Here is an 11288-nt window from a genome sequence, read left to right as displayed (position 1 = left end):
AATCGTGCGGAATTCACAAACTCCACCATTGAAAATTTCCAAACCAAGAAGGGCATTGACCATAATTTTTCTGCTCCATATACTCCTCAACAAAATGTTGTTGTCGAATGAAGAAATAGAAATCTAGTTGAAGCTGCTCGATCAATGCTAAATTTTGCAAATCTTCCTCTTTATCTTTGGGCAGAAGCTGTTTCCACTACATGCTTTACTCAGAATAGAAGTATCATCAACCAACACCTCAACAAAACACCATATGAAGCCATGAATGGACGGAAGCCAACAATCTCGTTTCTTCATGTTTTCGGATGCAGATGCTTCATCAAGAATAACTTTGATCAGCTTACCAAGTTCCAACCCAAAGCTGACGAAGCTATTTTCCTTGGATATTCCTACAAATCAAAGGCTTACCGAGTCCTCAATCGGCGTACTCGGGTTATTAAAGAAATTTTTGATGTTACCTTTGATGACAATTTCGTTCGGAATTCTGGTCCCACTCATGTCACCACTCACATTATGGAGTCTGATGCTCCTCCTCCGGAATGTCCGAACATTCAACTGATCCATTAAGTAGATTTTGAAACTCTCTTTGGACCCTCTGAAACCGCTCTTGATTCTAAATCTTGTATAAGGAATCATGCCACTATGGATGTTACTTTTTCTCAAAATGTCTCCGGTCTGATTCCAAGTCTTCCCCCATTTGATTTCGAAACGTTTCAACCTTCACAAGTTGAGGGGGAGAATGGTCAACCTTCCCTTGAATCAAATGTGGATGGATTTCAAGATGCAGCTGCTGACTTCGATGATTCAAATCCCAATGATGAAAATGAAAATTTCTTTGAGTTCCCTGCTGATGATGATGTCAATCTCTCCGGTTCAGATGTTCAGGGGGAGCATCATCCTCAAGTTCAAACCATTCAGGAGGGGCAACTCAATCCCATCATTGATATTGGCTCAACTGCGACTCAAGAACTTCCAAGGTTACATGTCTGGACCAAGGATCATCCTCCGAACCAAGTAATTGGAAACTTAAATGGTGGTGTACAAACAAGATCTGTTGCAAGTCTTCAACATGAATGTCACTTTTCGGCATTTATCTCCATGGTTGAACCCAAATACATTAAAGAAGCACTTGAACATGCTTATTGGATCACATCCATGCAAGAAGAACTGGCAGAATTTGATAAAAATGAAGTTTAGTCTCTCGTCCCTCCTCCTTAGAATCATCCTATTGTCGGTATTGATGGGTGTTTCGCAACAACATAGATGATGCAGGAGTCATTATTCAAAATAAAGTAAGACTAGTGGCTAATGGTCTTACTCATATTGAAGGTCCCAACTATGATGAGACCTTTGCTCCTATTGCATGACTTGAAGCTATCAGAATCTTCCTTGCTTATGATGCTGATAAAGGCTTCAAAGTTTACCAAATGGACGTTAAAAGTGCTTTTCTAAATGGAGAACTTGACACTGAAGTATATCTTCAACAGCCTCCCGAATTCATCAATCTTGCATTTCCGAACCACTACTACAAACTACGAAATGAAGTCTATGGCCTCAAGCAAGCTCCTCGCGCATGGTACGAGACCCTCACCAACTTTCTCAAGCGCTCAAGTTTTCAATGAGGTTTTCTGGATCTTACTCTATTCTGAAGTTCGAATGGAAAGCATCTCATGCTTATTCAAATTTACGTGGATGACATCATTTTTGGATATACGGACTCATCAATGGTTGCTGACTCTGCTAAGCTAATGATCAATCGATTCCAAATGAGCATGAATCGAGAGTTAAGTTTCTTCCTTGGTCTCCAAGTCAAACAGACTAACAGAGGAATTTTCATTCGCCAAGAGAAGTACATTTCAGAACTCCTCAAAAAGTACTCAATGGACACCTGTGCCTCTGCCAAGGTACCTATGGAATTCAGACACAAGATTTTTGCTGATCCTTCAGGTGTTACAGTCGATGAAAAGAAGTACAGAGGAACGATTAGATCTCTGCTTTATCTCACAGCTAGTCTCCTGGACATCATGTTCTCCACATGTTTGTGTGCTAGATTTCAAGTCAACCTGAAGATGTCTCATCTTTTGGCTGTCAAGCAAATTTTCAGGTACTTTAAAGGTACTAAGAACCTCGGAATCTGGTACACAACAAATGAAAGTTTCCTGTTACAAGCTTACTCAGATTCAAACTATGGTGGACTACAACTGGATAGCAAAAGTACATTAGGTGGATGTCAATTCTTCGGTGGTCGATTGGTTAGTTGGTCATCCAAGAAACAGAAATGCATTCCTCTCTCTACAGCCGAAGCTGAATACATTGATGCTGCCAGCTGTACCTCTCAATTTCTATGGATGAAGTCTCAGCTCTTGGATTATGGTTACCACTTTCAACGCATCCCCATCTAGTGTGATTCTCAATGTGCCATTTCAATCTCACACAATACAGTTCAACACTCCATGACGAAGCACATCGATATATGGTACCATTTCATAAAAGACCATGTTTTAAATGGTAACATTGAACTCATTTTTGTTCCATCTAACGATGAGATTGCTGATGTCTTTACTAAGGCATTAGACGAAACCAAATTCAATGGTTTTCTGATCAAGATGGCTATGATGATGCCAGATCCTTAGTTCTTTCAAGAGATTTGTTCTCTTTGATGCAAGTATTAGAAAGAAAATCGTTTCCGAATTAAATTCTTTTTCGAAACTACTTTCTCTCAGAATAGACAGGATTATTTTATTTGTCTTTATTGCTGACCATCACATAAGTTTTAAATTGTACAGTTCATCCTGATTGCCTGTTGTTCCAAGTCCACATAGTCAAAATGGTAAATATTTCATCTCGGAATTCCATAAGGTCATCCCATAATTCCACTCCGGAAAGGTATTGCTCTCTATACTTCCAAATTCCTTTTAAAAGTTGACTCCGAAAGTTTTCTCAAATCTTTTTCCGAACTGTCTCTCAAATATCTTTCGAAAACTTCTTCAAGACTATTTTCTCCGGAAATCAAAAATCATCATTTCAGAATTTCACTCTGGAATCTTAATTGAAAAAACCTTTGTGAACTATAAACTCACTCCAGATTAATTCCACTCAGGACCTTTTTGAAAAGATCTTGTTCCGGAACTCAAATCTTTATCCATTGGTTTTCAATCTGTCTGGAATCAATCATCTGGAATTCCAAAGGTCTATAAGGAGAAATAATCTCAAAATAGTTACTTTTAAATGAGCCTTATCCTATCTTCCTCGATTTTCATGACATGATTGCACGGCTCCATAAAGCAACCATCGAATCGTTGTTTAGGGTTTTCCATTTCAAGTTACAAACAACCCAACTTGTCCCTTCTCATGTCAACTCAACCCCCAAAAGTAGTTATTCATTTAATGCAACCGGATTCACATTCGGACCCTCATCATTACCCTCACTAACCCGACCCATTTCCCTTACCTATGTGTTCATTGTGTTCTTCAAGCACTCATCACTCTGTAAAATTGGCTTCCCAATCTTCACCACCGAAAGATGCACCAACCACCACCACTCCAAAGGAGTCCATTTCATATAAGAAATGCTCCAAAGTTTCATCATCAGCAGCATCCCCTAAACCGTTTCTCAGGGATACGACACAACCGTTTTCCCTCAATCCCGAAGATTATGATGAATCTGTTCTTGTGATGATCGAGTTCATAGCAAATCATCCAGTCTCTGTCCCTCTCACTAAAGTCCCTGAACCACCTCTTCCACTCCATCACCTTCACATAGCATTTACAATAATTAAACTTGAAGACAGTGTATTGCAGACTAAGATCATCGTCGACAGGATTGTGCCCTTTTTTAAGTCTACTTTTCTCAAAGCAATCGGGGTGAAAGAAAACCCCAGGTGTTTTAAAGTTTAAGAACCTACCATTGAAGAGTTTTAGACGTTCATGACTCACATTGGTTACAATCAAGACTACAGAGCAAAAGATTTCAAGAAATCAGCCCTCTCTCGACTATGGACTATGTTGATGCACTTCATCATTCGAAGGCTATCTGGAAAGCATGGTGGTACGGATACACTTAGCAAAGACTGACTATATGTGGTTTATAGCATCTTTTCCGGACGCGCCAATGTAGTTGATCTCCCGGATGTTCTATGGTAAAACTTCTACAAGTTTTCCCTCAAAAGGAAGGATAACGGAATATCAAGCCCTAGGTTCTGGGCGCTGACGAATCCTCTTTTGGTCCTGTTAGACGACTCCGGGACCATATGTTGGCCTCTCTCCCTTCCAAATCCATTTATTTAAAACATCATTTGGAGACTTTGGTTGTCTTTGACCCAACACAACCTGCCCCAGTCTCCGTTGATCCTGTTTCAGAAAAGGCCAACCCTTCCATGTCCGGATCGAAGGTTAAGAAATCTGCCAAACGGAAGACTTCTCCTACAAAGAAAAAGCCTAAAAAGAAATCCAAAGTCAGTTCCTTCTCCCAACAGGAAGGAACACATGACATTCAGGCTGATTCTAGACATCCGAACACCGTTGCTGCCCACTCATCTGAGGTACCTCTCGATGATTCAAAATCACATGCACACACTCACGGGGAGTCTCGATATAATACACCCTCACCTTCACAAAAAGATGATGTTGGTGTTGACCATAGTTCCTTGCACCCCCTGGAACACACCCACGAGTCACATTTCATATCCCTCTCGTTTCTTCCACACGCACACACTCCGGAACCCCTGTTCCGGACCCTAAGCATTCTGTTACTGGAGCATTCCCTCCGACTTCGGATGCCTTAATTGGTCTGATACTAGGAAGGAGTACAGTACGACCAGGTGCTAACGATCCCAAATGGGAAGATTATGTGAACAAGGTTGTTTCTAGACGTCCGGATCTGACAAGAGCTAAAGTAGAGGCCACACTTACATCAATGTACAATAGAGCACTTCAAAGAAATTCTTCATATGTTCCTCCTACAGATGATGATGGTGAAAAAGAACTTGATTCTGAACAACCACCAGTTACCCATCACAATAGCATATTCCATGTAAATCCGGATGAAGAACTCTCTGAAGAAATCATGTTATCAGATGAAGGAAAATCGGTTCCGAATCCTAACTTCATGTCTTCCATCGGTCTTCAATCTAAGCTATTATCCTCTAAGTCTGCTTTTGACTTCGGATCATCCTATTCAACCACTCCGTATGGTGGATCCAAATGCAAGCTTCTTGAAGATGATGCCACCACCAAGCCTGGTCCATCTACAAATCCATCATCACATCAAGCGAAGTCGCAACACTTCGATTCTGACACCGGATTCTCAGCCGGTGATTCTATTGATCTCTTTGCTCTTCTCGAAATTCAAACCAATGTGTCGGACACCATGCAGAAGGTATCCTAAATCAAAACATCCATAACAGAGCTCAACAAAAAAATGGATCTAAAGGTTTCCAGACTCGATTCCAAACTTGATGCCATCATTCAGTCTCTCTCTAATCAGTCCGGCCTTCAGCTGCTGAATGTGAAGCCCAACTAGATCAAATGATCTCTATCCGACTCAAGCTTTCTCTTGAAGAACTTGAAGTTATGTATGATGTTTCTGTTGAACAATATCTCAACACAATCACCTCTATGCTAAAGGTCCATGATGACTTGGTGTCTACTACCAATGATATTATTAAGCAAACCCATGTGCGTCATCAGAAATAGATCCAACAATTGGAGAAGGAGATCCGAAAAAGGAACGAGATGAATCTTATCATTCAACAAGTCCTCATCAAGCTAATTCGATCTACTTGGTACATTGTCGATGTTCCGAATCGAAGGTTTGATGAGATGTTAGCTGTTCTTGGCCATTTGTTTGATCATCTTACTGCCCAAACTCTTATTTCCGAATCATATGATGCTCTCACCAAGCAACTCAACACCGGACTCCAAAAGGTGTTTGAAAATTTTAATGGTTTACAAGAGTCACTGATGCTTGCACCGGTTCAGAGATTCACCAACGCAAGAGGGGGAGAAGGACCTGGACAAACATGGAAGCCTGCCTCGAAGTTCACACTCCAGGATGAAAATGATTCTGATGAAGAAGAACTAAAGATCCTAACATCTCCCCTTCCAAAAGCCATGATGAAGACTATGATGAAGATGTGTTTGTCACAAAGGGAGTTCTTGGTCTCGATGCTCCGAAGAAGCACTTTCCAAAGGTTATGACAAATGAAGAAAAGTGAATTTTATCCGTTGTTTCTTGGCCCTCTTCTCTACCTGATGCTCTTCGGATGGGTATCCAAAAGGCCAAAGCAAAATCTCTACTTACTGCCTAAGCCTTCCCAGCCACTCCTTCAATGCTTCCTCCGATTCCGACCCCAAAACTGTTCCAGTAGACCAAGGTTTCCCACTCCGGATCCCTGATGAAATTCCGGTATAAACTCTTCCGAAAACCACTCTGGAATTCGTAATAGATGAAAACATGAAGCTTATCATGGATACATTAAAGAGAGATAAAGGCAAAAAGCCTTTAATAGCCGAACAAGCAGCTCACTCTGGACCTCCTCCAAAGCAAAAACATGGATGGTCTCAGGAGGAAATCAACCAAGCACTAGAGGACAACATCAGGATCCATGCTCTCAAGGATAATCATGATCTGATGTGTGGTATCTCTCTTCTGTTTCGTGAAGGCATTCTCTGTGATCATGAAATATCCCGTTCATATATTATGATGTTTGTACCAATGACTCCGAACAACTAGATCTTCCTTTCTCTCCTTACAGCAAATACTACATCAAATTCGCTCCTCTTCACATATCTGACAATCCAGAAGTGACTCTCCGGACCGAGCGAGAAAGGCTTGAAACGTTATACTCGAATCATGCACAAACTCTCAAGGAAGTGTGGACGAGGAAGAGAATTACCAAAGTCGATGGTTTCGTAAGAAAAATTCTTGTGAGATTCAAACTCAACTGCTCATTATTTCGATTTCACGTCCTCCAGAACAAACCAACACCCCGAACCATTACTGATGCTGATTTCCCATCAATGAATCCGAATGACATTTTCACACTAGCTGCTTATTTCCGATGAATTCAAAGAGATGAGATCAGTATGGGAGTTTATCACACTGCTCTGGGCTTCCTTAAAGACCACATCGCGGAATTTTGCAGATGCGACTATGAGCTTGCATATTTATACGGAACTAAAAACTTTGTTGCGAATATCAACTTCATTCTTCTGGAAGTTGAACTGCTTGCAGATGGTCCAATCGAAGAACTGGTTATAGGGTTTGTCTACACAACTAGAAAGACAAAGAAGAAGGACTTTTTCTGAGTCATTGACAAACACCTAGTTCCTACCAAAACCCTACAGAAGTTCATTTCTCATACCTCCAAATCAGAAGCTCCGGAACAGGTCAAAGCAAAGCTCGTGAGTGATCTATCCTTGTACAACGAAGTTCGAGAATGGTTGTTCAGAGCCTACACCTTCATCAAAGAAGATGTTGCATAAATTGACTAGATTGCTAACTTCACTTAGGGAGGGATTGTTGGAACCTGAAAGTGAACCTTTAGAAATCCTATGTTCCAATTTCGAAGTACATGTGTTGCAAAATAAAGAATAGACCGAAGTCAAATGTGAAGAGTGGTCCAAAATCTATCAGGACCAAAAGAGAAGAAGATGAGAAGCTTAAGTGACGACATTTCAGAATGATCCTCATGTCCGGAATGGGTGCTGATCAGGAGTCACTATATTTTCTCTTTGTGCATTTACTAAACTTTGTTTTTGTATTGATATGAGATCTCATAGGACTTAGTCTTTTTGTAATATTAGACAATCAGAATGTTAGAAACGTATCTATTGTCTGGTCCTAAGTCAGCTTCCTAGTTCATTCAATGTAACCTTCACTCCTATTTATAGGACCTTTCAATTCAAAGTCAAAAATCAGATCTTTCACTTAATTTTGGCATTTCTACTAAGTAACTTTAGTTCTCTCTAAACATTCCTTTTGTTCTTCATTTAATATATTTACATTGATCATTATCTTCTCTCTTCATTTATATCTTGAATACTTTGTTCGAAATACTTATTCAGACTTGACTATTCTTGCCAGACTTGACTGGAATACTTATTAGTAAGCAGACATTGATCTTAAGCATTCATTCAAGGTTTGAGTTTTCGAACCTTATCCCTGCGCATCAGCTCATACTTTTTCTCACACACCACTCTAAAATTATTTAATTTGTTCCACATGTGACTTAGCATACTCACTTAGCAGTCAGCTCACCTCGTTAAGAGTCCCACAAAGCACAAAGCAAGCAACATTCAGGCAACGGAAAATCTTACCAACATACACTAAACAAGCCATTCCATCTACTTATCAGATATACAGACTAGCATGCAATAAAGCTCATAAAATCTGGCACATAAAAGGCATCTCTCTTATCATATAATACTGAGCAGATCTTTGGTCCTAAACTAGCATGCAGTTCTCATAATCATATCATATATCATCATAAACATGTACTGGTATTCTTGGAACCACTTACTTGAGCTTCGCCTATTGCACGCATCACACCTCTTTATTTAATTATAAATTCCTTTTTAGTTAAATATTTACTTTATAAAAAAATTCCATCAATTCCTCAGTTTGAGTTAAGGCACACCTGAGGATATACCCGAATCCCTCAAACCAAGGCTCTGATACCAACTTGTAAGAACCCAAAAATTCAAGGTAAAAAATTTCATTTTGTTTCAATATAATTAAAACACTTTAGTAACTTTATTCAAGACGTTGAAAATCATTTCAAATAAAATAAATATCAGAATCTAACCTCGAATATCACATATTGCGAAAATATGGGTGTATGCATTGTGATCGTCCCAAGCTCTTTCATTTGAAAACTGGAGTACCAGAAACAAAACTGAAAACTGTAAGCATAAATCTTAGTGAGTTCCCCAAATACCACATACATACATATCAAACGATCGATGCATGCCATACACAATCGCGAGCCATACATATCATTCATATATCATAATCAATAAAGGTGCTATGTGCCACGCATTGTCTTGTCATTATGCCTCGAGCAACCTTGTGGTCTTTCTTGCCAAGATGGGGGCCATAACCATAGGTCTTTCAGACAAGCTCCAGGAGCCACCTCTGGGTCTTCCATGCAAGCATCACAAAGACAACTAGCACACAGTCTACAACTACTTAACTAATAATTACTAGAGTACAGACTTTGGTTTTTCATACGGTGTGCTAGGAGCTGCCTCTTAGTCTTTCATACAGTGTGCCAAGGGTTAACCATCGGGTCCTCCTACAATACATAAACCAAATAGGCCAGCATTGGTACCTTCGACCCATACAAATAGTAACGAGACTCACCTCGAATGCTGAAGTTGACTGCACGAAACCCTAGCTACTGACCTGATGACTTCCCTAACTAGCAATACCCAAACAACATCCAGTTAGCAACTGAAATCCAAACCATGATCCATAATCCAAACTTGGGCTAAAATGAGTATTTTACCCCTAGCTCATGAAGACTCACAACCAAGGCCCAAGCCCAAAACCGACAAGGCCCAAAACTATAAGATCCATAAAAGCCCACTAAAGGCCTAATTTTCCAAATTGGGCCCAATTCTATATGGGTCTTATCCTAAGCCTATATTTTCCTCGAATACAATTCAGGTTACCTCAAACACCCCTTGGGACAAACTTGGTCAAAAGCATAAGTCAAAGGTCAAATTCAACACCAAAGTTAACGGTCCAAGTGACCCAACTCGCCGAGTTGGTCCATCAACTTGCCGAGTTCTCATCAAACCGCAAAATTGCAAAGAATCGATCCAACTCACCAAGTTCCCTTCAACTCGTTGGTTTTCCCCTCCTTTCATTAGAATTAGACAATCCCAAACCAACTCACCAAGTTCTCCTATGAACTTGTCGAGTTCTTCAGTCAGCAATCCCACTTAATATATTAAGTCACTAAATCATTAAGACAAGGCTTCAAAATGTAGATATGGTACCATAAGGCTATATTGATGAGTGAAGTCTCTAACTTTACTCTTATGCAAGGCTTGAAGAAGCTCAAAAGCACAAAATAAGCTAGAATAAAGGCTTAATGGATGCATGGAGCCCTTAGGACAATAAAGTTGGCACCTTTAAGCCAAAAGAGCTCCTTAGCACCCTAGATCTGAAAGGGTTTATCCAAATGGGACGTGCAACTCCCAACAACCACTCCATTTGGACCAAAACATGCAAAAGAACCCTAAGAAAGAGATCTATGAATTCACAAAGCAAGGTGGAGACTTTTTACCCGAAAAGTATCAAAAATGAAGCAAGAATTCGAGATCTGGCAGCTCGTTATTGTATCACCAACTCTCACCAAGCTTCCCTTCCTTCCAATGGCTTCAAACACACCGTCAAAGCACTTAAAATGGCTCACAACACGCAAAAAGCCTTAGGGTTTTGAGGTTAGGGTTTAGGACAATGGTGGCCAGAAATGAGGCCAATATATGGGGTTTAAGTTGTTTAAATTGGGGGAAAAACCCTGAATTAGGGTTTACCAAACCAAGTCTAACTCATCGAGTTTGTCCTCTCTAACTCGTCAAGTTTGTTTTCAAAAACACGCACAACCAACACTTCCAACATGTCGAGTTTTTCCCCCAAAATTGACGAGTTGGCCTTTAGAAATGAGGTTTTGTTTCCATAATTGGCCTTCTAGATTCCGGATGTTACACTTGCAGCTCAAGGCATCGGCCACCACATTTGCATTCGTAGGGTCGTATATGATCTCACAATCATAATCCTTTACCACATCCAACCATCCGAAGCCGCATATTCAGATTCAGCTAGTCCATCAAATACCTCAAAGTTTTGTGGTCAATGTAGATAGTGCACCAAACCCCATACAAATAGTGTCTCCTTATCTTGATGGCAAAAACCACAACCCTAACTTCAAATCATGTGTATGGTAGTTCTCCTCATGAGGCTTCAGATGCCTCAAGGCTTAAGCAATCATGTGACCCCTCTACATCAGAAATGCTCCCAATCCTGAAATAATGGCATTATAATAAACAACAAAGTCATCCGGGTCCTATGGGAGCATGAGAATCGGGGTGTCACACAGTCTCTGCCTCAGAGTCTGAAAATCCAACTGTTGATCAAGCCAACACTGAAAATTCACGTTCTTCTTTGTCAAACGAGTCAAATACACTGTGATCTTGGAGAAATCCTGGATAAATCTTCGGTAGTACCTTGTGTGGCCTAGGAAACTCCGAATCTTAGATGCGGTCCTCAGATCCTCTTA

This window comes from Lactuca serriola, chromosome 4, assembly GCF_051521515.1.
Source record: "Lactuca serriola cultivar US96UC23 chromosome 4, Lser_US96UC23_V15, whole genome shotgun sequence".
In the NCBI taxonomy this organism is placed as follows: Eukaryota; Viridiplantae; Streptophyta; class Magnoliopsida; order Asterales; family Asteraceae; genus Lactuca; species Lactuca serriola.
The sequence above is the reverse complement of the archived record's forward strand: the minus strand, read 5'-3'. Positions refer to the sequence as shown.